The following is a 21,047-nucleotide window of genomic DNA, read 5'->3' on the forward strand; positions in this document are numbered from 1 at the left end:
TATATTACGGTGTATGAATGTCTCTGTCATGAAGATGGGAAGTAGTTTACTACTATACACACTAACAGCTAAAAGTGACGGTAGTATAACATTTGTGGTAAGCATCAACTATTATTTTAATGAGATTCCATATCATAGGTATAAACAGCACTGCTATGATCAGACTGCTTAGAAAGAAAACAGTAGGAGATTAAGAGTATGTATCGGTAACAAACAGCATAATAAATAGTACAGGATGAATTTCAGGAATGGATGAATTCCTGAGGTGGTTTGGGCTATGTGTGTATATACAGTTCTGCAAAAAATGACTGCGTCGGAGTTCCTTCAGAGAAGGTTACAATAATGATTCTTGAACTCAATACCTCGTTATGAACATGGGTACAATAACCTGCATTAAATTTCAGAATAAGGGGTCGCCCATTTAAAACGGAGATGAGGAGGAATTTCTTCTCGAGGTTTGTAAATCTGTGGAATTCTCTGCCCCAGAGAGCTGTGGAGGTTGGGTCATTGAATATATTTAAGGTGGAGATAGACAGATTTTTTAACAATAAGGGAGTGAAGGGTGATGGGGAGCGGGCAGGGAAATGGAGCTGAGCCCAAGATCAGATCGCCCAAGATCAGATCAGCCATGATCTCATTAAATGGCGGAGCAGGCTCGAGGGGCCAAATGGCCTTCTCCTGCTCCTATGTTCTTATGTAACCTAGCATGCCTCGTGTGGGATGACGTATTGGGGCACTTTACAGTGAGCAGGAAAGGGATACAGTTGACATTGAGTGTGGGGGGAGAAATAAAAGACTCTGATGGGGAACTGAAGACATAGTTTGACATTTTTGAAAGTAGGCAGGAAGGTGGCAAGGCAGAGAGAACTGTGCAGAGTTGCAGAGGGCAGGAACCTAGCCGTTGAATGCACGGAAAGAATTTGGTCTTTTCTCAATGGCAAAAAAAGGTTTGAGCGATCTTGGGAATCTTGCTTTTAAAATGCCAAAGGATATGAATAATGCGGCTTAAACAAGTTACTCAACTGCTTAAAAAAAGATATGGCCATAATTAGTTGGCCTCCAGCTAGATTATTTGGTGGTGATTTACATTCCACAAAGAATACATCTGTGCAAGAGACACAGACCAAACATTCAAGCTGTTCTTGTGAAATAAACTGGATAGAAGGATCACAGGTGGAAGTAATCAATCAAGTACTGTGAAAAACATTGTAGCTCCAGTCCTCTTGGGATATTGCTGCCATCCATGTTACCTAACTCGCCACGTTGAATAAAGCCAGATCGATGTGTTTTTGGTCAACTTTGTTGGCGTGTGTGAAATTTCAAATTCATTGCTGATTTTAATTGTGGTTTTTTGCTTCCTTCAAGAGATTAAATATATTGGTCAAAGTATACGGTCGTACAATTTGTACCTGGCCTGCCAGAAGAGGCTCCGTGGCATTTCTTAGGTTCTGCATAAAATCAGTAAAGAGCTCCAGCTCAAACATCTGTAACTTTACTAACTATTTGTTACTTTGTGTGACCGCGACGAACACTTCTGTCTCCTTGCTTCAGTTTGTCACAAATTGCCAGCTCTGACGCTAGAATAAAGTTTACTGCCAAATTCTCCTTTCCTTCTCTCCTTGTGGAGTTATTACATAATTGTAGTTGTTCGTGACAAACTCACCAATACAAATGTATCCAAATTACTTTGTTTTTAAAGAATAGGTTTTTGTACCTTTCCAATTAATGCATTTGATCTCAAATGAAGGTGACTTTTACAGGTGTATCTTCCTATCTAATTTGTGGTCGGTTAATGGTGGAGCCTTGCTCTTTGTGATGAGGCATGAAATGATTAGCTACTGAGCTGACCTAGGTCCATGTATGCATCGCAAGGTCTGTATTAATTTCAAATAAGGCTTTGGAAACTCAATTTTGTGAAGTTATTTGTGACTTCTGTGAAAATAAAGTTTGCCTTTACTTTAATCATTTTCTAATTTACCTCAGGTAGTGAAAAATGGTTGTAATGCAGCTGCGGTAAGCGAGTAGAAGAAACTGCAACTGTTTGATGCAATGTTATAATACTAGTGGCAATTGGGCTCTAGGGGAATCGAGGGATATGGGGAGTTGAGGTCGAAGATCAGCCATGATCTTATTGAATGGCGGAGCAGGCTCAAGGGGCCGTATGGCCTACTCCTGCTCCTAATTCTTATGTTCTTCATTTGGATGCATTCATATAAATTTACATAGTCTACAGTACAGAAACAGGCCATTCGGCCCAAATAGTCATGCTGACGTTAATGCTCCACATAAGTCTCCTTCCACCCGTATCAACATATCCTTCTATTACTTTCTCCCTCGGGTGCTTATTTAGCTTCCCCTTAAATGCATCTATGCTATTCGCCTCAACTACTCTTTATGGTAGCGAGTTCCACATTCTTAGCACTCTTTGGGTAAAGAAGTTTCTCCTGAATTCTCGATTGGATTTATTAGTGACTATCCATATATTTATGATCGCTAGTTTTGGTCTTGCCACAAGTGGCAACGTCTTCTGTACACCTACCCTATCAAACCCTTTCATAATTTTAAAGACCTCTATCAGGTCACCCCTCAGCCTTCACATTTCTAGAGAAATGTGTGTTGTATAACTTCACCTCAACAACTGTAGGTCAAGTATTATATCCAGGAGGGCACGAGGATGGGATGCCATTAGAGAATGTTTATTTAAAAAAAAAAAAAAAAATTGTTCTTGGGATGTGGGCAACAGTGGCAATGCCACACTGATTGTCCATCTCTAGTTGCCCTGAGAAGCAGGCCCACTCTTAACCTTATGACGGAAAAGTGGTCATTGATGAAGCCGCTGCACATGGTTGGGCTGAGAGTGCTTCCCTGAGAAGCTCCTGCAATGATGTCCTGTGGTCACGATGATTGGCCTTCGAGCGCAATCATCTTCCTTTACGTTAAGTATGATTTCAGCCAATGGAGTGTTTCTCTTTGACCCCATTGACTAAAGGACTGCTTGCTGCTATGCTTAGTCAAAAGCTGTCTGCATGTGGAGGTAGCTGCTCTCGCCACTCTGCTGTCTTACAGCTCTTGCATTCATGTCTGGAAGAAGGTTGTGAGGCGATGTGGAGTTGAGTTGTTTTCTGGCAGAAAACAAAAGAAACAGAAATCAGAGGAATCGAACAATGAGGTTCAACTCATGGCAAAATTCAGAGTATAACTGCATTGCGATTGGGGAAAGAAAAAGTGAGCTCTAGAAAGATTGATGGTATTTAATAAGTTTGGGAAAATGAATAGAATGCGAAACTGAAAAGTAGAATGGGAGAGACAGAAGATTGAAAACAGAAGAATTAATATCTGGAGTACTGTGTTCAGTTTTGAATCGTTATGGATAGCCCATGATGCTTCTCGGGAATATGAGCAGAACTGACCCTTGGAGTTGACCCTATAGAAGCTGAAGTAAAATTATAGCATGATCTAACTTAATTTAAAACTAAATCCTGTAGAGATCGCATAGGCAAAAATCCAAAATGTTAAACCCACATAAATCAGCTGAGCCAGTGTTGCTCCTGTATAGAACATGGTGCGGAAGATGAGCATTTTGTCTCCATTTTGAAGAGGTTCAGTGCTACATGTCAGCTTTCGGTGGGGTGGGGGTTGGTGGTGGGGAAGTTAAGAGTGATAAAACTAGTCCTACCCCACAAAAATGTTAGTCATTACTTCTGATTTTACAGCAGTTGTAATGCAATCCAGTCTGCTTTACCCCAAGCTCAACAAAGAATATAGGCCAAGGAGCCGAGGTAACAATAGGACTTGGAGAGAAGGAAACGTTTTTTAAAAGTTGAAGAATTAAAATAACTTCAAGATAACAGTTGCCAGATACCTGTGTTAAGATTGTAATTTAATTGTAGTTGGCATTTATCTACATCAGATTAGAGATCAGCATGAAAATGTGAGCATGAAATTGGCATCTACATTTAAAGTATTGCAAGTTTATATTAAATAATTTTTCCCCCATCATTTCTTTTGTTCCTTATGCATTATCTACAGTTGAAAATCTTTTCAGCAAAATTCACCACTAAGGAGTGAGAGAGAGTGGCCAAGAAGAGCTCGAATGTTTCTTTCTGGCTTAACCACCATTTTGTCACAGCTGATGACAGTAATTCCATTTATGGAGAATCCAGTTCGTGTACCAATGCATTCTGCCTCCCGAAATACCACAATATGCTGTTGCATCTTTCAAGTAACATGCCTAAAGTGGACATTGAATGTTTGGAGTTTACCAGCTATTGTGGTCCATCACAACTAAGCCCAGTGCTGTGCCTCATGCTTTTTTTTTGTTTATGGGATCAGGGTGTCGCTGGCAATGCCAGCATTTATTGCCCATCCCCAGTTGCCCTTGAGAAGGTGGTGGTGAGCCGCCACCTTGAACTGCTGCAGTCCATGTGGTGAAGGTACTCCCACAGTGCTGTTAGGTAGGGAGTTCCAGGATTTTGACCCAGCAATGACGAAGGATCGGCGATATACTTCTAAGTCAGGATGGTGTGTGATTTGGAGGGGAACTTGGAGGTGGTGGTGTTCCCATACACCTGCTGCCCTTGTCCTTCTAGGTGGAAGAGGTCACGTGTTTGGGAGGTGCTGCCGAAGAAGCCTTGGCGAGTTGTTGCAGTGCATCTTGTTGATGGTACACACTGCAGCCACGGTACGCCGGTGGTGGAGACCGTGAATGTTTAAGGTGGTGGATGGGGTGCCATTCAAGTGGGCTGCTTTGTCCTGGATGGTGTTGAGCTTCTTGTGTTGTTGGAGCTGCATTCATCCAGGCAAGTGGAGAGTATTCCATCACACTCCTGACTTGTGCCTTGTAGATGGTACAAAGGCTTTGGGGAGTCAGGAGGTGAGACACTCGCCACAGAATACCTAGTCTCTGACCTGCTCTTATTGCCACAGTATTTATGTGGCTGGTCCAGTTAAGTTTCTGGTTAATGGTGACCTCCCAAGATGTTGATAGTGGGGGATTCGGCGATGGTAATGGCATTCAATGTCAAGGGGAGGTGGTTAGACTCTCACTTGTTGGAGATGGTCATTGCCTGGCACTTCTGTGGCGCGAATGTTACCTGCTGCTTATCAGCCCAAGCCTGAACATCGTCCAGGTCTTGTTGCCTGCGGGCATGGACTGCTTCATTATCTGTGGAGTTGCGCATGGTGCTGAACACTGTGCAGTAATCGGCGAACATCCCCACTTCTGACATGATGGAGGGAAGGTCATTGATGAAGCAGCTGAAGATAGTTGGGCCGAGGTCACTGCCCTGAGGAACTCCTGCAGCGATGTCCTGGGGCTGTGATGATTGACCTTCGACATCCACAACCATCTTCCTTTGTGCTAGGTATGACTCCAGCCAGTGGAGCATTTTCCCCCTGATTCCCATTGACTTCAGTTTTACTCTGGCTCCTTGATGCCAGACTCGGTCAAATGCTGCCTTGATGTCAAGGGCAGTTGCTCTCACCTCACCTCTGGAATTCAGCTCCTTTGTCCAGGTTTGGACCAAGGCTGTAATGAGGTCGGGAGCCGAGTGGTCTTGGCTGAACCCAAACTGGGCATCAGTGAGCAAGTTATTGGTGAGTAAGTGCTGCTTGATCGCACTATCGACGACACCTTCCATCACTTTGCTGATGATTGAGAGTAGACTGATGGGGTGGTAATTGGCCGGATTGGATTTGTCCTGCTTTTTGTGAACAAGACATACCTGGGCAGTTTTTCACATTGTCGGATAGATGCCAGTGTTGTAGCTGTACTGGAACAGCTTGGCTAGAGGCACGGCTAGTTCTGGAGCACAATTCTTCAGCACGATAGCTGGGATGTTGTCTGGGCCCATAGCTTTTGCTGTATCCAGTGTGCTCAGATGTTTCCTGATATGACATGGAGTGAATCGAATTGGCTGAAGAATGGCTTCTGTGGTGGTGGGGACGTCAGGAGTAGGCCGATATGGATCATCCACTCACATTCTCTTGTCTTCCCCCTGCCTACCCAAACCCTCAATAACAACAACACCAACTTGCATTTATATAGCGTCTTTAAGGTAGTAAAACGTCCTTTGGCGCTTCACAGGAGTGTTATCGAACCAAATTTGACACTGAGCCACGTAAGATATTAAGACAAGTGACTAAAAACGTGGTTTTAAGGGGTGTCTTAAAGAAGGGGAGAGAGAGGTAGAGAGGCGAAGACATTTAGGGAGGAAATTCCAGAGCTTAGGGCCTCGGCAGCTGAAGGCATGGCTGCCAATGATGGAGCGATTAAAATCAGGGATGCTCAAGAAGCCAGCTTTTGCATGGAAAAATGTATTGGATGGTAAGTTGTAATTTCTCCCTATTATCTCCTGTCTATGGTCAAAATTGAGTGCCACTTGCTGTCCAGGTTCCTTAAAGAATGAGCCCGAGTTGAAGGTGCTGTTGGTAACCTTGGAAGATACTACAGTGTAAGCCACTACCTTCAGAAGAAGAGGGGTGAGGGAAGAAAATTGGAGGGGTGTGGGGAATGATTATACGGCAGCAAGACCGAATGGAAACAAAATGGGCTACTTTTCAAAGCAGCAAGTGTGTTGACTGATGTATTGACTAGATTATTTCTGTGTCTCCCTGGCCAGACTGGCATTCATTGAAACAATACTCCTCACTGTACTTTACTGCCCTTATTAGGCCCACTAAAGTGTCGGGGGGTTGACTTAAACTGGACTGGCAATGCATTTGGTTATTAATTTCTGCCATTTTACATTGAAGTGCTGTATTTGACACCAACAGACTGTCATTGGCTGCAATAGCAAAACAAATTGGTATTGGGCAGTGGTTTAGCACCTTTTGCCTTTCAGGTCCAGACTCAAATCTGACCCAAGCTGATGGGATGTTTGTTACCGGTAATGGTCCACTGGGAAATGAGTTTGAGGAGTCTCGACACCATTCCCTCTTGAGCATAAGCCTACAATGCAAAACGGCCCCAAATTTTGCACTAAATTGGCAATTGTACTGTCAGGGCTGCTCTTCAATCGCCTGCCTGTGGCAAAGCATTCTGTGCTCCATCAATTCTCTGTGCAAAGAAATTTCTTCTTGGCCTTCTGCTTACTGTTTTTGTGAGTATCTTCTTCTTCGGCAGTCCCTTGGAACCGAGGATGACTTGCTTCCACACGAAAAATGAGTTCTCGGGTGACTGATGAGTCCAATGCGGGACCTACAGTCTCTGCCACAGGTGGGGCAGACGGTGGTTGCAGTACGGCATTCCGGTCTATCACTGTTGGGGTTGTCCATGAGGGTCCTGATGTTCCAGGTCCCGAACTTCATTTTAAAGGGTGGAAGATGCCTGTGCGTGAATTCTTTTAACGTGGGCTTGACAGAGCAAGGTCTTGGTCCAATGTCAAGGGGATGTACGTCGATTGGAGACCAGGCCTCACACTCACACTCACACTCACACACTCACTCTTTCAGCTGCCGTTGCTGCTAGAAGCGTTGTGAACACTTGAGAATAATCAAAGCTGGATAATACACTCGTAAAAAAAACAAACGGAAATTGTTTTGGGTGGGTAAAATATTATTGATTGATGTACATAGACTGTCAGTTTGCCTTGATTGTTAGCACTTTTGTCTCAGCCAGAAGATTGTGGGTTCAAGCCCTACTCCAGGACTTGAGGATAGCATTGAAGTTGAGACTCTAGTGCAACTCTGAGGAAATGATGCATTGTTTTCTTAATATTTGTACAGGAAATCAGTCTTTCATACATATGAACTGTAATACCAGTTTCAGATGCTTAAGGCAATTTTAAAAGGGTCTATCACTGTAATGCAATGTGCTACATGTGACCTTTTTTAAAGAAGTGTTTGGCAATAATGGGTAGGTGTAGATATTTCATTGGTGAGCTTCACTGGCACAAATCACTTCTAGTTGTCTCCCTTAAAAGTCATGAGGTCACCCTATCCGCTGAAGTAGATTTTGTTTTACATTATAAGAAAAACACTCCAGTAAAGCCTCATGTCACACTTCTGGGGCTTAATTTAAATTTTACAGACCCCAAAGTCAAGAGGTAGATTATGAAAGCGTAGATCGGTTTAATTTTTTAATCCTCCAGTGACATGCTTACAGACATCCCAATAAGGTGCTCATAGAGAGAGCTGCCGTGCCCAAAAAGGAATGCAAGGTGACAGCAAAGTTACATTGAGCCAAGCACTTTTATGAGGTTAGACTGTCTTCCCAACCAGCAATTTACCATAATAAAATTCTGTTTGCAAATCAGTACTGAAGTGGGTTCGTGCTTGTATCCAGTTAAGAGATATTCTGAAGAAGAACGTAAAAACTGAGTAATAACTACAAAACATTGTCCACGGAAATAAAAACCCGAAATGGTAGAAATACACAGAGCTATCTGCATTTGAAAAGAGAAACAATAGGTTAAGATTTCCGGTCTACACCTTGTTAGGTTGGTTTTGTCACCTGAAAATAAAAATATCTTTTCTGTTTATAGATGATGCACCTGCTGTGTATTTTCTGTTGTCATTTCAGACTTCCAACATTTTAAAATGATAAAATGAGGCATTTTGCCTCCAATACTTGGTGATTCGTGTTACAGGTAAATATTTAATTTAATCTACCTATAACTTAAACTAGATAAAGTAATTTGTTTAAAAACTAAGAATTAAGTTGATTAAATACATAAACTTTGCTTAATTAAATAAATAAAACAAGGTCAGATAGGGATGGCAGTGCTGGAGGTGTGCCGCAACTGCAGCGTGTGAGAGTTCGTGGAGAGCATCGTGATCCTGGACAACCACATTTGCAGTAAGTGTCTGCATCTCGAGAAATTTCAGCTCAGAGATGTTGAGCTGGAGTCCAAGGTGCAGACATTGTGGGGCATCAGGGATCAGGTGAGTTATCTGGACACTTAAATCCAGGAGGTAGTCACACCCCTAAGTTAGGTTGTGGTACCAATCTGGTTAGTGCTCATGGACAGGAGGATGTGACTGCGACTCAGGCAGGTAAGGGGACCCTTAGTGCAGTGCTGGAGGAGCCTCGGCCCTTGCTCTTAACCAACAGGAATGAGGTTCTTGCTGTCTGTGTGGATGAGGGCAATGTCTGCAGTGTGGATGAACAACTTGACCACGGCACCGTGGTACAGGAGGCCATTCAAGTAGGGGGAGTGAAGAGGAATGTTGTTGTGGTAGGGGACAGTATATTCAGGGGCCTAGATACTGTTTTCTGCAGCCGTGACTGGAAGATCTGAAGGCTGTGTTGCCTGCCCAGTGCCAGGATTAAGGATATCTCCTTGTGGCTGGAAAAGAACTTGGAGTGGGAGGGGGTGGATCCAGTTGTCGTAGTCCAAATCCGAACCAATGACATAGGTAGAACTAGGAATGAGGTTCTGCTGAGAAAGTTTGTGGAGCTAGGGTCGAAATTAAAATGGAGAAGCTCAAAGGTAATGATCTCTGGGTTGTTACATGAGTCATGCGCAAATTGGCATAGTGGCATACAGATTAGAAGGTTAAATGCATGGCTGAGTGGTGTGGGAGACAGGTTTCACTTTGTGGGGTACTTGGCACCAGTACTGGGGAAAGAGGGAGCTGTTCTGTTGGGACAGGCTCTACTTAAGCTGGGCTGGGACCAGTGTCCTCGGAAATCGAATAACTATGGTGATGGATTGGGCTTGAAACTAATGAAGGTGGGGGGAGGAGGATTTGGGCAAGGATAAATTCAAAAGCAGCAAGAGAAATGTCAAGGTTTTGTAGAGCAGAGTAGAGATTTGGGTAAGATAAGCAGTGGGTCAGGAAGGGAAAGAGAGTTTAACAAAAGTAATCGGGCATTAGTGATTAAGGTGACATCCGGGAAAAATGTTAACGCTACAGGCACTATCTAAATGCGTGAAGCATTCGCAACAAAATAGATGAGTTAATAGCACAGATCGAAATAAATGAGTTTGATCTCATAGCCATCATTACGGAGACATGGTTGTAGAGTGACCATGGTTGGGAAATAAGTATTCCAGGATACTTGAAGTTAAGAAGAGAGAGGCTTAATGGATAAGGAGGGGGGTAACCCTGATGATAAAGGATGGGAGAAAGGATCTTGGCTCAGAAAATCAAGATGTAGAATCACTTTAGGTGGAGCAGAAAACATTAGTGGGAATGGTTTAATAGGCACCATAAGAGTAGTTGTAGTGTTGGGCACAGTATAAATCAAGGAATTAGAGGTGTATGTAACAAGGGTAATGCAGTAATTGTGGGGGGACTTCAATTTTCATATAGATTGGGCAAACCAAATTTGCAGTAATAGTGCGGAGGATGAGTTCATGGAATGCATTCAGGATAGTTTTCTAGATAAATGTCGAGGAACCAATTAGGGAACCGGCTGTTTTACATCTAGTATTGTGAAATGAGACAGGGTTAATTAATAACCTTGTAGTAAAGGAACCTCTGGGGAAGAGTGATGATAATATGATACACTTTTATATTGAGTTGGAGAGTGATTTAGTTAGGGTCTTAAATCTGAACAAAGCAAACTACGTAGGTATGAGGGACAAGTTGGCTGAAGTAGATTGGGAAACTAGATTAAAAGATATGATGGTACATAAGCAATGGCAAACATTTAAAGAAACAATTCATAATTCGTGACAAATATACATTCCCTTAAGGAATAAAATCCCACAGGAAAATGGGTTTAACCATAGCTAACGAGAAGTTAAAGATAGTATTAGATTAAAGGAAGAGGCTTGTAGTGTTGCCAAAAATAGTAGTAAACCTGAGGATTGGCAGGATTTTAGAATTCAGCAAAGGATGACCAAGAAATTAATTACTGATTTATTTGCGCGTCCTTCTGTGCAAGAGCCCATGTGGGGGCGGGGCCTAAAAACTGCCCGCCCCCACCAGAACGGCGTATGCGCAGAAGGACACACAAGCCCAGACACCATCAAACCCTGGGATCCTCACACACTGCAAGCTGCGCGTGAACACCCTGGGGTTTGGTGGTGTCGTAGCTTGTGTCCTTGCTCGCTCTGCCGCCTCTTGTGCTATCCGGCCTGGCGCAGGGTTCACGCACGGGTACTGGGCGCCGCCATTACCAACCACATGTTCATGAGCGCACCAGCTCAGCGTTCCAGCCACACTGCACTTGGCTCCCACACATGGTTCTGGCCTGAACCTGCAGTTCAAGCTGCAACAATCCAGAGCTACAAACTCCGAGGAAACCTTATGAACAGCACTTCGGAGCAAAACGCCTGCACCCTACTGACCAAACACATGGTCCCTTTATTCAGAATTAAACAATTTTTATCACTTCCAGAAGGGAAAAGAAACATATGATTCTGAAGAATTAACTAACTCACTAATTTGCGTATAAAGTCTTTTATTTTACTAGCCAAGGACAACTATAATTACAAGTACAGAATATTAACAGGATCTTCACAAAGCTAACTAGACTTCCACATTCCATCGTATGTCCGATTCTAGACTGGATCAAATTACACATTGCAGGGTTGTCTACAGCAGGCAAGATCAAATGACTCATTCCAGACAAACTGTTGGGTGTGTTTTGCCCTCCAAGGGGGAGGGGTGGGGGGGCGGGGTGTTGCAAATAAACACGACCAAAATTGAGAGAGAGAAAATTGAATGAGAGTAACCTAGCAAGAGACCTAAAAACAGATTGTAAAAGCTTCTATAGGTATGTAAAAAGGAAGAGATTGGGGAAAGTAAACATGGGTCCCTTATAATTTCTCTGGTCTCTAACTTGTAAGGGAAATAAGGAAGTGGCAGAGACATTAAACAAATACTTGGTATCTGTCTTCATAGTACAAGACACACAGAAACATTCCGGAAATAGTGGGGAACCAAGGTCTAGTGAGAGTGAGAAACTTAAGTAAATTAGTATTAGTAAAGAAATAGTACTGGAGAAATTAATGGGACTAAAAGCCAACAAACCCCCTGGACCTGATGGCCTACATCCTAGGGTTTTAAAAGAGGTGGATGCAGAGATAGTGGTTTTGATCTTGCAGAATTTCCTACATTTTAGAATGGTCCCCGTGGATTGGAAGGCAGCAAATGTAACCCCTCTATTCAAGAAAGAAGGGAACTATAGGCCAGTTAGCCTGACAATGGGGAAAATGCTACAATCTGTTATTAGGGACGTGGTAACAGGGCACTTACAAAATCATATGATCGGGCAGAGTCAACACTGATTTATGAAAGGGAAATTGTGTTTGACAAATCGAATAGTTTTTTTTCAGGTTGTAACTAGCAGGATAGATAAGGGGGACCCAGTGGATGTGGTGTATTTGGATTTTCAAAAAGCATTCGATCAGGTGCCACACAAGGTTATTGCACAAAATTAGGACTCATGGGATTGGGGTAATATATCAGCATGGATTGAAGTTTGGTTAACGGACATTAAACAGAGAGTAGGAATAAGCGAGTCATGATCGTCATTTTCCAATCCTCTCTGGCTACAGGTGTGGTGCCAGACGACTGGAGGATTGCTAACGTGTGCCATTGTTTAAAAAGAGAGAGACCGAGTAATTACAGGCCAGTCAGCCTAACATCGGTGGTGGGAAAATGATTGGAAAAAATTCTGAGGGACAGTATAAATCATTTAGAAAGGCACGGATTAATCAAGGGCAGTTGGCATGGATTTGTTAAGGGAAGGTCGTGTCTGACTAACTTGATTGAATTTTTTGGGGAGGTAACGAGGGTTGATGTGGGTAGTGCATTTGATGTAGTCAACATGGATTTTAGCAAGGCCTTTGACCAAGTCCCACATGGCAGATTGGTCAACAAAGTAAATGCCCTTGGAATCCAAAGAGTGGCAAGTTGGATCCAAAATTGGCTCAGTGGCAGGAAACAAAGGGTAAAGGTCAATGGCTGTTTTTGTGACTGGAATGCTGTTTCCAGTGGGGTTCACAGGGCTCAGTATAGGTCCCCTGCTTTTTGTGCTATGTATCAATGATTTAGGCTCGATTGTAGGGGGCGTAATTAAGAAGTTTGTAGATGATACAAAAATTGGCGCGGTGGTTGATGGTGAGGAAGATAGCTGTAGACTGCAGGAAGATACCAATGGACTGGTCAGGTGGGCAGAAAAGTGGCAAATGGAATTTAATCCAGTGAAGTGTGAGGTAATGCATTTGGGGAGGGCTAACAAGACAAGGGAACAGACAATAAATGTAGAGGAACAGAGGAACTTTGGAGTGCATGCCCACAGATCCCTGAAGGTAGCAGGACAGGTAGATAAGGTGGTTAAGAAGGCATATGGGATACTTTCTTTTATTAGCCGAGGCATAGAATATAAGAGCAGGGAGGTTATGCTAGAACTGTATAAAACACTAGTTAGGCTACAGCTGGAGTACTGCGTACATAGAAACATAGAAGATAGGAGCAGGAGTAGGCCATTCAGCCACTTGAGCCTGCTCCGCCATTTAATGAGATCATGGCTGATCATCCAAATTCAGTAACCTGTCCCTGCTTTCTCCCCATATCCCTTGACCCCTTTAGCCTTAAGAAATATATCTAACTCCTTCTTGAATATATTTAATGAATTGACCTCAACTGCCTTCTGTGGTAGAGAATTCCACAGGTTCACCACTCCCTGGGTGAAGAAATTCCTCCTCATCATTGTCCTAAATGGCTTACCCCTTATCTTTAGACTGTGACCCCTGTTTCTGGACTCCCCCGCCATCGGGAACATCCTTCCTGCATCTAGTCCTGTTAGAATTTTATAAGTTTCAATGAGATCCCCTCTCGTTCTTCTAAACTCCTGCGAATATAAGCCCAATCGAACCAATCTCTCCTTGTACGTCATTCCTGCCATCCCAGGTATCAGTCTGGTGAATCTTCGCTGCACTCCCTCCATGGCAAGAACACCCTTCCTCAGATAAGGCGACAGTACAGTTCTGGTCACCATATTACAAGAAAGATGTGATTGCACTAGAGAGGGTACAGAGTGGATTCACAAAGATGTTGCCAGGACTGAAGAATTTTAGCTATGGGGAAAGATTGGATAGGTTGGGGTTGTTTTCATTGGAACAGTGGAGGCTGAGGGGAGACTTAATTGAGGTGTATAAAATTGAGGGCCCCAGATAGAGTGGATAAGAAGGACCTATTTCCCTTAGCAGAGAAGTCAATAACCAGGGGGCATAGATTTAAAATAATTGGTAGGAGGTTTAGAGGGGAGTTGAGGAGAACTTTTTTACTTAGTGGGGGTCTGGAACTCACTGCCTGAAAGGGTGGTAGAGGCAGAAACCCTCGTCGCATTAAAAAAAAAAAAAGTACTTTGATATGCACTTGAAGTGCCGTAACCTGCAAGTCTACGGACCAAGAGTTGGAAAGTGGTGTTAGGCTGGATCGCTCTTTTTTGATCAGTGCAGACACAATGGGCCAAATGGCCTCCTTTTCTGCCGTCAATTTCTATGATTCTATGATTTTCAGGTTGGCAGTCTGTAACTAATGGGGTACTGCACGGATCAGTGCTTGGGCCTCCGCTGTTTACAATCCATATAATTTGGATATATTATACTCGGTCCCCTCATTTAAGTTTGCAGACGATACAAAGCTAGTTGGGAAAGTCAGTTGTGAGGAGGACGCAAAGAGGCTGCAAAGGGATATAGACAGGTTACGTGAGTGGGCAAGAACATTGCAAATGGAATATAATGTGGACAGATGTGAAGTTACCTACTTTGGTAGGAAAAATAGAAAAGCAGAATATTTTTTTAATGGAGAGATTTGGAAATGTTATTCAGAGGGACCTGGGTGTCCTTGTACAAGAATCACTTACAGTTAACATGCAGGTACAGCAAGCAATTGAGAAAGCAAATGGTATGTTGGCCTTTATTACAGAAGGATTGGAGTATAAGAGTAAAGAAGTCTTATTGCATATATAGGGCCTTGGTGAGACCACACCTGGAGTACTGTGTACAGTTGTGGTTTCCTTACCTAAGGAAGGATATATTTGCCTTGGAGGGTTCACTTGACTGATTCATGGGATGCAGGGGGTGGGATTGTTCTCTGAGGAGAGATTGAGTAGACTAGGCTTATATTCCCTAGAGTTTAAAAGAATGAGAGGTGATCTAATTGAAACATCTAAAATTCTTAAAGGGCTTGACCGGGTACATGCTGGGAGCATGCTTCCCCTGGCTGGTGAGTCTAGAAGTAGGGGTCACTGTCCCAGAATAAGGGGTCGGCCATTTAGGACTGAGATGAGGGGAAATGTCTTCACTCAGAGGGTGGTGAATCTTTGGAATTCTCTACCCCAGAGGGCTGTGGAGGCTCAGTCGTTGATTATATTCAAGACAGAGAGCGATAGATTTTTGGATATTAAGGGAACCAAGGGATATGGGGATAGTGCAGGAAAGTGGAGTTGAGGTAGATCAGCCAGATCTTATTGAATGGTGGAGCAGGCTCGAAGGGCCAAATAGCCTACACCTGCTTCTATTTCTTAATTTCTTAATGTTACAATAAAGAAACTGGCTGTTTGGCCCATCCGGTTAGCACCAGTTATGCCTTTACTTTTTAGCTCATCATGCTGGGATGACTGTTGGATTTAAAAATAACTGGGAAGTAACATTTCCTAATTGATATAGGGAACTGGAAGATTCTGGGGAACTGAAGATGGGAGAAGGTGCAAATACATTTTTTATGAGTTGCCTATGGAGTATTATTTAAATGTTTCATGCTTATTAAATCAAATGTCCAACACTTAATCATTGAGTGAACTACTTGGCTTGAGGCAAGTTAAATTTTTTTTGTCTGTAATACCATTAGTAAAGCATCTATATGCAGTCATCTACTTGAATGATCTAATGCACAGGGGTGACATAGGCCAAGGGAAATTCATTTGTCATGCATCCACTGAAGATTGCTATGAAGGTGATTTGATTTAAGATTGATCCTCACAGCAGCTCTACTGATTATATACTATGTTTCTGGAGTATTAATGAAATATTTTCTTTTTTATTCTCTAGACTTGGTACACAGCATTCAGAACCAAAGCAATCAGACCCAGGCTCCTGTAGAGTGAGTAGAAACATTCTCTCTTTTCCAGTATTATTGCACAAACTGTTAAGTTGTGCCTGGCCGAGTATGAAAACGCAATTTCTGTATCTCGTAATGAAACTTGCAGTAGTTGAAAAAGTGTTAGACATTACGAGTTCTGCTTTTTTTTTACAAGGGAGTATGTTCTATGGTTACAGCTTTAAAATAAAAACCTCAGAGCATAGTACTTGAATTAATGAACTCAACTCAAACCCACAGCTTTTTTTTGGCTGCTAAAATTTTATTTTTAAACACTCAAATCAAAATTTATAATTTGACTTTTTAAGGAATCAAATTAACATCCTTGGGCGTTGTCACAATTGACAGGTGGTTTACAGGCTTTTTACAGGCTTGTGCACTTCTGCATCAAAAGACTCCATCTTGTGAAGGTCTGTACAAATTTTCCACGATTTCAGAGGTTGTCTTGGAACTGGAGAATCCAGGTTCTTTGAGCCTGGGTTATTACAAGTTATGTGTGCTGCATTTTAGCAGTTTCAGAATTGTTTGCATTTGCAATGCCTTGATTTCAAATTGAAGTGAGTCCACTATTTGATTTCCCTTTTTTAAAAAGAATGTTACAGTATAGTACAATAAGCAGATTATGCCATCTCCAGATCAACTTGCTACAATGCTGATTCTTTCCCTGCCTGACTATCTCCAAGACTATTCCTGCATGATATATAGTTTGGTAGATTGATTGCAAATCCAGACAGTTAAAGCGCAGCATGTATTCCGGGACATTGCTGCTGGCCAAAAGCATTTCCTTTCTTGCATTTAACCAAATGCTTGCCTTGTCCTGCATTTCCTGTCTCTGTTACAGTTCCTAAAGTCACTCATCAGTGTTTCAGCCCATTCTTCCGCCCCAGGCCCCACGTTCAACCACCAAGTGAGCGGACTCTAAATCAAGCTTCCAACTACCCTGTTCCGTCCAAATGCTGTTTAGTTGTATGCTGGAGCTGTGCAGGAGACCAGGCCCAGCTCATTTGAGTTCATCTCTGAGATTGCTCTACTCTCAAATGCAATACCTGAATATGCTCCCTTGTGCCACCAAGTCAAGGTTGACGATCTCTGCTCAATCTCTCCCTTACCATGCCTGAAGAAAATGTGTACAGGAGATGGGGTAGCATTGCTGGTTAAAGAGGAGATTAACATAATAGTAAGGAAGGATATTAGCTCTGATGATGTGGAATCTGTATGGGCAGAGCTGAGAAATACCAAGGGGCAGAAAACATTAGTGGGAGTTGTATACAGACCCCCAAACAGTAATGCTGAGGTTGGGGATGGCATTAAACGGGAAATTAGAGACGTGTGCAATAAGGGCACAGCAGTTAACATGGGTGACTTTAATCTACATATAGATTGGGCTAATCAAATTAGTAACAATACCGTGGAGGAGGATATCCTAGAGTGTATACGGGATGGTTTCCTGGACAAATATGTTGAGGAACCAACTAGAGATCAGGCCATCTTAGATTGGATATTATGCAATGAGAAAGGATTAATTAGCAATCTTGTTGTGCGAGGCCCCTTGGGGAGGAGCGATCATAATATGATAGAATTCTTCATTAAGATGGAGAGTGAAGTAGTTGACTCAGAGACGAGGGTCCTGAATTTAAATAAAGGAAACTATGATGGTATGAGGCGCGAGTTGGCTAGGATGGATTGGGGAATGTTATTTAAAGGGTTGATGGTGGATAGGCAATGGCAAACATTTAAAGATCGCATGGATGAACTACAGAATTTGTTGAGCGTAAGCTTGCAGGGAACATAAAAACTGACTGTAAAAGCTTGTATAGATATGTGAAGAGAAAAAGATTGGTGAAGTCAAGCGTAGGTCCCTTGCAGTCAGAATCAGGGGAATTTATAATGGGGAACAAAGAAATGGCGGGCCAATTAAATACATACTTTGGTTCTGTCTTCACAAAGGAGGACACAAATAACCTCCCAGAGATGGCGGGGAACATAGGGTCTAATGAGAGGGAGGAATTGAATGAAATCAATATTTGTAGGGAAATGTTGTTAGGGAAATTGACGGGATTGAAGGCCGATAAATCCCCAGGGCCTGATAATCTACATCCTAGGGTACTTAAGGAAGTGGCCCTAGAAATAGTAGATGCATTGCTGGTCATCTTCCAAAATTCTATAGACTCTGGAACAGTTCCCATGGATTGGAGGATAGCTAATGTAACCCCACTATTTAAAAAAGGTGGTAGAGAAAAAACGGGGAATTATAGACCGGTAAGCCTGACATCGGTAGTGGGGAAAATGCTAGAGTCCATTATAAAAGATGTAATAGCAGAGTACTTGGAAAACAGTGACGGGATCGGACAAAGTCAACATGGATTTACAAAAGGTAAATCTTGCTTGACTAATCTACTGGAATTTTTTGTGGATGCAACTGGTAGAATAGATAAGGGAGAACCAGTGGATGTGGTGTATTTGGACTTTCAGAAGTCTATAAGGTCCCGTGTAAGAGATTGGCGTGCAAAGTTAAAGCACATGGGATTGGGGGTAAGGTACTGTCTTGGATAGAGAACTGGTTGGCAGACAGGAAGCAAAGAGTTGGAATAAACGGGTCTTTTTCCGAGTGGCAGGCAATGACTAGTGGGGTACCGCAGGGATTGGTGCTCCGACCCCAGCTATTCACAATATATATAAATGATCTAGACGAGGGAACTAGATGTAATATCTGCAAGTTTGCAGATGATACAAAGTTGGGTGGGCGTGTGTGCTGTGAGGAGGATGTAGAAACTCCGGTATGATTTCGACAGTTTGGGTGATTGGGCAGATGCATGGCAAATGCAGTATAATGTGGATAAATGCGAGGTTATCCACTTCGGTGGCAAAAACAGGAAGACAGATTATCTGAATGGCAATAGATTGGGAAAAGGGGAAGTGCAACGAGACCTAGGCGTCCTTGTGCACCAGTCGCTGAAGGTAAGCATGCAGGTGCAGCAGGCGGTTAAGAAGGCAAATGGTATGTTGGCCTTCATAGCGAGAGGATTTGAGTACAGGAGTAAGGATGTCTTGCTGCAGTTGTGCAGGGCCTTGGTGAGACCACACCTTGATTATTGTGTGCAGTTTTGGTCGCCTTCTCTGAGGAAGGATGTTCTTGCCATGGAGGTAGTGCAGCGAAGATTCACCAGACTGATACCTGGGATGGCAGGAATGACGTATGAGGAGTGATTGGTTCGATTAGGCTTATATTCGCTAGAGTTTAGAAGAATGAGAGGGGATCTCCTTGAAACTTATAAAATAGTAACAGGACTCGACAGACTAGATGCAGGAAGTGATGTTCCCGATGGTGGGGGAGTCCAGAACCAGGGGTCACAGTCTAAGGATAAGGAGTATGCCATTTAGGACTGAGATGAGGAGGAATTTCTTCACCCAGAGAGTGGTGAACCTGTGGAATTCTCTACCACACAAGGCAGTTGAGGCCAATTCATTAAATATATTCAAGAAGGAGTTGGATATATTTCTTAAGGTGAAGGGGATCAAGCGATATGGGGAGAAGGCAGGGACAGGGTACTGAATTTGGATGATCAGCCGTGATCTCATTAAATGGCGGAACAGGTTCGAGGGGCCGAATGGCCTACTCCTCCTATCTTCTATGTTTCTATTACCTCCCCTTTCCCCAACAACCCCACCAATTTAATTATCTTTTTGGCTCTGCACAATAATTGGCCAGTACAGTTATACAAACTAAAATATAAACTGTAAGCGGAAATAATCATAAGAGCACAGAAAGTAAATAACTATACCAGCCAAACACAAAACATACAAACAGACAACCCACAACCTCAATACAAAAAAGGTACAGTCATAAAATAAATCAAGAAGGCAGCAAGAACTAAAATACTCTTAATAAACTATTGCAGCACTCCCTTCTGTCCTTAAATGAACACACCTCAACCGTAACATTAGAATAATGCGTTCTTCATTACCTGATATAATATGCTCTCGTCTAACTTAGCGTGAACTGGGAGGTCCACTAGAATAAGTATATATAATAATCTCCATAGTGAGCCTAGTATTAAAACAGAAAATGCTGGAAATACTCAGCAGCTAAAGCAACATCTGTTGGGGGGGGGGGTGGGAAAGTCTTGTCTGATTTGTTTGTCATACCAATCTCTGTTTTTCTTGGTGTTGCACTTAATAGAAAGGTATTTTTAAAAAAACAACCCCAATTAGGTGAAATGAATAGAACAACAGAAAACAGCAGCAAAAATTTTGTGACCTTTGCAACCACGTTTATTTGAAAAGAATATCAATTGCTTATTGCTGAATGCTTCTGACCTTCAACCTGAAGTTTACAAAGGCTTTCCCATCTGCAAAATTTCTTGATCAAATAATAAAATTCCAAATGAAGTGCGGCAATGTTTACTTAATAACAAGAGTCCATGGGCTTAAAGGGGCACAGCTCCACCATTGCAAAACGATAAACTGTGCATTGCATGGTGTAATACTGTAGTTCGCAAACCAGCATACCATCTGATTTGCCATGAGCAATGCTTTCATAGAAACCTAGATTAGTACAGCACAGAAGGAGTTTGCACCGGCTCTTTCGAAGAGCAATCCAGTTAGTCCCACTCCTTCGCTCTTTCCCCATATTCCTGCAATTTTTTCCTCCAAGATTTTACCCAATTCCCTTTTTTGAAGGCTACTATTGAATCTGTTACCACCACCATATCGGGCAGTGCATTCCAAATCCTAACTCGTTGCGTAAAGTTTTTCTTCATGTCGCCTCTGGTTCCTTTGTTAGTCACCTTAAGTCTGTGCCTTCTGGTTATCAACCCTTCAGCCATTGGAAACAGTTTCTCTTTATTTACTCTATCTAAACCTTTTATGATTTTAAACATGGCAAGATCCATATTGAGTGAGAAGGTATTTCTGTATATTAGGAATGTGACTAAATACAGGAAGATATTAATACATTTGCAGAATGGGTGTGTAATTGACTTCAATATAGTTAATAAGCATATGGATAAATGTGAGGTGGTGCATTTTGGTAGGAAGAATAAGGA

General features: G+C 42.5%; 1 protein-coding gene across 7 annotated transcripts in view; it reads left to right on the forward strand.

Moving 5' to 3' along the window:
• The window catches only part of LOC147121106 (transcriptional-regulating factor 1-like), a 279,913-nt gene that overhangs the window by 109,743 nt on the left and 149,123 nt on the right, over positions 1 to 21,047 (forward strand). For all 7 annotated transcript variants that reach the window (XM_085980821.1, XM_085980823.1, XM_085980826.1 and 4 more), the window contains exon 2: positions 15,954 to 16,005. The gene's annotated coding sequence lies outside the window, so the exon portion shown is untranslated. The remainder of the gene's footprint in view (positions 1 to 15,953; positions 16,006 to 21,047) is intronic.

The sequence above is a fragment of the Somniosus microcephalus genome, chromosome 3 (genome assembly GCF_052327205.1).
Source record: "Somniosus microcephalus isolate GS21.2 chromosome 3, FLI_Smic_1.0, whole genome shotgun sequence".
Classification (NCBI taxonomy): Eukaryota; Metazoa; Chordata; class Chondrichthyes; order Squaliformes; family Somniosidae; genus Somniosus; species Somniosus microcephalus.